Source organism: Procambarus clarkii, chromosome 30 (genome assembly GCF_040958095.1).
Source record: "Procambarus clarkii isolate CNS0578487 chromosome 30, FALCON_Pclarkii_2.0, whole genome shotgun sequence".
Classification (NCBI taxonomy): Eukaryota; Metazoa; Arthropoda; class Malacostraca; order Decapoda; family Cambaridae; genus Procambarus; species Procambarus clarkii.
This window is the reverse complement of record NC_091179.1, coordinates 6,175,939-6,181,886: the sequence shown is the minus strand read 5'-3', so window position 1 is coordinate 6,181,886 and position 5,948 is coordinate 6,175,939. Positions and strand designations below refer to the sequence as shown.

Below are 5,948 nucleotides of genomic sequence, written 5' to 3'. Positions count from 1 at the left end.
GGTTTCAAAGATTCATTGGAATGTGTGCTTAATATAGGCGCTACTGTAAGAATTTCTCTACAGTTGCTGCCCCATTAATCAATTTGTTATGTAAGCAAGTAAAATATAAGTGGACACAAGAATGTCAATATTCCTTTCAGAGTTTAAAGGGAATACTATCTACGTCACCTGTTCTAGCCAGCCCTCAATATGACAGACCTTTTATCCTACATATTGATGCGTCTGACTTAGGAAACGGTGCAGTTCTTATTCAGGTTGGACTTGATAATATTGAACACCCAGTGTACTTATTTCTCCAGAAAATTCAATAAAGCACAGAAGAACTATTCAGTGGTGGGAAAGGAGGCACTAGTAGTGTGATTAGAGCCAGATAGGCGCACTTAACAAACAATGGGGGGTACTTATCAGACAATGGAATCAGAGGCGGGGAGCCAGATAGGCCCACTTATCGGACAAAGGAATCAGAAGCGGGGTGACAGATAGACCCACCTCTAATTGTAGTCTACGGTGTGCCCCACCACATTTCACTTACACTGTGTATCTCCGTTTAAACACTACACTCATTATATAAATATAGGACTAATTAAGGATATATATATATTCTAACAAGTCTGAATGGCCCCTCCAGGACTATGTGCATATATGTCCGGACCTATATAGGATATATATATACTCAAAATAAAAGTGGGTGAAAAGAAATAACACTTGTTTTATACAATATATTAACAAAAGTACATAGTGGCTTAAACGTAGTCGTAATCTAATTCCCCCCCATAATATTGTCTAACTAGACCCCTCCTCCGTGCCCACAGGTCTGTTGTGGGGTCTTCCTCCCCCTCCTGGGGTGATGATGACGATGAGTCATCATCCAGAGGGAGAAAGAGGTGTTGTGGTTCTACTTCCTCTCCTAGGGGGCTACTGTCGTCATAGCGTTCACTCTCACTGGAAGGGTGTCGCCCTTCCTCACCGTGTGGCTCGATGACGTCATCACTTTCACTTCCAGCGGTCACCCCTTGGGTTGCGGTGGATGGGTGGGGGTCAGGTGGTATGTCTGGATGGCCATAGCCTAGGCTTTTGTATTTATTTAGGTAATAGCGTTTATCATCAAATGCACTTAAACCCCTCTTAGTATTATGGGTGGTGACCATTTGCCCTCCTAAATTCCTAATTTGGTAGTATTGAAAAGTATTTACTACTGAATTGCTGTGAAGGGTTTCTTTAAAATGACTATGAGTTAAAGATCTTTGCACAGCGCGGGGGATACCCTTAGCGGTAATGGAATTTGAATTGTTGTGCAACAGCAAACTATACATTTTGGGCTTGAGAGCTACAACTTCAAGGATGTGTCTATCTGAAACCTCTGACTTTAAAAGACCTAAAACACCCTTTTTAGAAGGATCATACAAGGGGTGAGTTTCAGGGAAGTTACTGGTATCGATCCATGATCTAAGGGGTTCTTTCCCCATCTCGTTAAAGACATCTTCAGTCATTAAACTGAAGATGAAACTGTCTGTATCGCTGTATATCAGTGCTGCCCTATCTGAATAGTGGTTCTTAAGTACCCTGTACCAAAAATGGTACAAACTGTATTTTGCTAGCTCAAGAATCTGGAACCCAATGTAATTAGGATGAGTAATTTTAATGAATGGTCTGGAACTGACAGACAATAATTTATTGTCACCTAAATGCACCATACGTTTAAAGCGAGGATTCTTCACCTCTCGTAAAAAGACCCTAGCTGAAATCACTAGTTTGGTGTCAATGGCATAACGGGCTGGGTTCAGTAGTGTTTTACCAAAAACACTGTTCGTCAGTAATTTGAAGAGTGTTTTCCTATCGTTACTGGTGGAAGCATTTCTATTGTTAACGTTGGTGTTAACAAATTCTGCCATAAAATCAGACTGGTGGAACTCATAAATGGCATGAATAGCCCCTACTTCAAGACCTATCTCAATAAATAACTGTAAGAGGTGTAGAGATATGAAATAATGTTTCTTTGGGAGATGATCCCCTACCAACTTGTGTTTTTTTTGGGGGGAGGTGTGTAATGTTGTTTGTTTCCAGAAGTCCCCTACTAAATGGTGAGATATCCTCCATACTTATTCCCCTATGGTGTAAACAAAGGGGTAGATCGTCTGTTAGTCTAGCTATTTCAGGTCTCACGTGTTTGGTGTCAATTAATAGCCAGTACCCTTTGTTAGAAGAGAATGGCTGTTCTGTCATTATCTTCCCTTCGCTAATGAAGGAGTTCATCTCATCAGATGACAACCTTCTTAGACCACCATAGGGTAATTTCTTAGTCATACAACTCCGTAAAGGGAGTTGAAGTCTAGGTATAGTAAGAAAGAAGACCTATCCTCCTGGGGGTTAAAAGATGGGTTGACATAGCGATTGTTAGCTCTGGCATAACTCCTAACTGCAGTTGTAAAACCCCCTCGTATGTTTTGTGATATAAGATTGTGCAACGTCACATCTGCACTTAACTCCAACGATATTTTGCTACTTTTCAAGAAGCAATCATAGGAGTAACCTGGAAGGCTACAGTAGTGAGTCATCTCTAAGGAAAATATATCATTTAGAATTACTCTATGGTGAGTAAAAATGTCAGCCAGTAAACCGACATCACACCTTAAATAAATAAGGAGATAATCCTTTAATGACTCACATCCCGTAGCCTCCCATACTAATTTAGAATGTCTATATTCTTCCAAAGTGATAGATGATTTGTTTAGAGAGCTGTAAAACATTTCAATACGGGGGAGTGTTGCATCATTAAAGCAGCTGATTTTTGTGGCATATTCATAAGGGAAAAACTGCTTACCCTTTAAGAGTAGGTGGTGACTCTCTTCGGGTAAACTTCTATCATTGAGTGTGTGAATGTTAAGGGGCTGCCTGAATCAATGTGGGTTTTTGCTAGGGACGAAAGACTGCCCGTAATAAAAGCCAGTGAATCAAGAAATTTAAGGTTGCCTATTTCTACCTTAAGATATTTAGTCCCCTGCCTCATGAGGATATTGCTCTTAATATTTGAACCCATGGCAAACTCCCTCAAAATTAGGCCCATGTCATAAGACATAGTGTGGGCAATTAGGACTAAACTCTCTAGAGCATTCTTGTGGCGGAGGTTGCAGTAATTACATAGAGCTCCAATATAATTGAGTTTTTTCCTAAGGTGATCATGATGTTGAACCTTGAAATTGGTGGGTGTAAATACCGCCTCACAAAACTGACAGTGAGTCTGTCTCCTAAAATGAACCATATCCTCAAGAGACATGTCTATTTCATATTTGGGTAGGGTGGATCTGATTATTTCCCATTTGGTGGCAACTCGCTCCATGAAATGAGTGACGCTGTCCCCCCCAAAATAAGTAAATTTATCAATGACGGAGTGGTTCCTATCAACAATTATATAGCTGTATGCTATAGGCCTATGTATGGCTGTAGCAGAACCTAGACAATCCTCAGTGCTTAGGACACTCTCGAAATCGAAATAAGCTACATGGGAAAGGGGGTAACCTTTCCCTGTATTTTTAAAATGAAGGGTGTCCCCCTCCTGGGGATAAATCATTTTCTGCGTGATGTCGCAGGAAACAGAATGGTGAGACAGCTCACTAGAATTTTGATATTCAGAAAGACAGCTTCTACAGAAGACTGTCTTTCGCCTGTGGCTGCGGGTAAAGTTCCGTAAAAATTTATTTAAGTCTTTAATAAGACTTACATGAGACTCCCCCAATAATAATAATGGAACTATGTCTGAGTACTGTCTGCTACCACGACGACAAAGAGAGACGTGATAGGCACCGTCTGTATGTTTGTGAATTGAATACAAAAAAATGGAGAGTTTATTCCTATTTTCCAATTTAGAGATATCTTCCCATGAGAGAGGGAAAGATAATTGCTCGTATTTGACCATTTTCCTAACCCTAGAGTGAGACTCTACAAGTCTTCCTATACGTTTCCATTTCCATCCTTGTTGTGACGCCCGAAAAGCGGCAATGCATTGAATAATGCATGTTCCATTGTTACCATTTGGGTTTGGGTTGAAGACCTCGTGTCGGCCCCTTAAAAAGGGGGGATAAGGGACATAATCCCTCAAAACTGACCTTACACTACCATTACAGATAACGATTTTGAGGAAATCAACATTAAATAATATAAAACCACTCCCCTCTGTTTCTGAAAGGAGATCCTCCAGACGTGTAATCATATAACCCACCCAACTATCAATAAGATCACCCACCTCCTCAAGAGTTACCAGCCTAGCAGGTGTCGTTATGAAGTGTTCCCTATAGTCATCATCTTCTGTGAGACGTTGCTTTAAAAGTGTAACCTTCACTTCAAGGAGGATTTTGAATGATGAAGTAAAATTGCCATGATCCCCCAGAGAATTCACGTAATTCTCTATTTCGTTAGAGAATAGTTCTCTAAAGTTGCTTAGAAGACCTACAGGATCTGTGGCAAAGGCTGGGGGGATGGAATATTCCATTCTAGTAAAGAGATCGCCCAGGGCCCCCACCCTATTAATTAAGTGCGGGATGTCTATAACATCCTCCCCTTCTGAGGAATTTCCATCTCTATCTCAATTGTTGTCATGGGGTCTAAGACCACTAGGACCTGCCTGAGGGATGTCACCACCACCACCACCATCATCATCACCACCATCATCATCACCACCATCACCATCATCACTCATCTCTTCCTCCCCCCCATTTTCAAAGGGCTGTCTACCCCCGCCGCCACCTAAGGGGCTATTGTTACGTTGGGCTTTGGGGTGAAGTTCCTCTCCTACCTGCCCCTGAGATGTCTTTACCTGCCTCTGAAGCACCCCTGAAAAATAATTATAATAATTATAATAATTATAATAATAATAATAATAATAATAATAATAATAACAATAATAATAATATTGATAATAAAAGGCAACACCCCTCACACTCTACTAAACCCCATGACATAACGCCTCAAGAAAGCTTCTTAAGATAATAAAACTGGAGAGAGGGTTTATTCACTCACCTTGGGGACATGATTGTAGATGTTCAGAGGTCAAGTGCTCACACAAAGTGACCCCACAACTGCTGCAGGTGAAAGTGGGGTGAGGCTTCGAGGTGACGCTACCACATATGAGGCATACAAAACCACTCTCTCCGGTAGGCCGGTGATGTTTACCTCCTACCAAGGAAATAACTCATAAATATACACACTCTCACTCACACAGCCCCCACACCCCCATGAAGATAGGGGAAACCATCTCAATATTTCTCATTTGAAATAAATACGAATAAATAAATAAATAAGGGCTTACCTCCACCACAGGTTCTCCTGTGAACTCCACTAGATTGAACACACACAGCTTCCCCACAGCGGAGGCAGCAATAAGTTGTATGCACGAATTGTGGTGATGAGCTCCAACCACAAATGTTGCAAATATCACCTGGGAGTGACATTATCCCCCACTCCTAGGAAAAAAAATATATAAAATAAATAAATATATATTCTCTCCCACTCAAAACACCCCTCTTTCTCTTATATATATATATATAAATATATATATATATATATATATATATATATATATATATATATATATATATATATATATATATATATATATATATATATATATATATATATATATATATATATCCCCAAATATGAAATAGATATTAATTTACTTACATGTTAGTCTAGACGGGGATGGGGAGTGGAAGGTTTCAACACAAACTGTATGTATACTAACTAACTGAAGGAGGGGCGTGTGGTGTCCTTATATTTGATGATCAAGTGGGGGGCGGTGTTGCCACATACAATACCTCGCAACCCCTCCCGCCGTCGTGTGAAAGAGAAGGGTTAGGGTTGCTATGGGGAACTTTTTTTCTCGTCTGGCGGTCATCTCTATGGGAGTTGAGCAAAAAACCCAGGTAGGCTGTCTATGGTCTGAGGAGGGTGGT

At 40.5% G+C, this 5,948-nt stretch overlaps 1 long non-coding RNA gene across 1 annotated transcript; it reads right to left on the bottom strand.

The window, feature by feature from the left end:
- Nucleotides 1-4,743: 4,743 nt before the first annotated feature.
- On the bottom strand, nucleotides 4,744-5,452 carry LOC123765632 (uncharacterized). The gene is made up of 3 exons (XR_011229990.1): nucleotides 5,303-5,452; nucleotides 5,014-5,169; nucleotides 4,744-4,827 (listed from the first exon to the last, which is right to left on the bottom strand). It is a non-coding gene; the product is annotated as an uncharacterized lncRNA (long non-coding RNA).
- Between the last annotated feature and the right edge of the window lie 496 nt (nucleotides 5,453-5,948).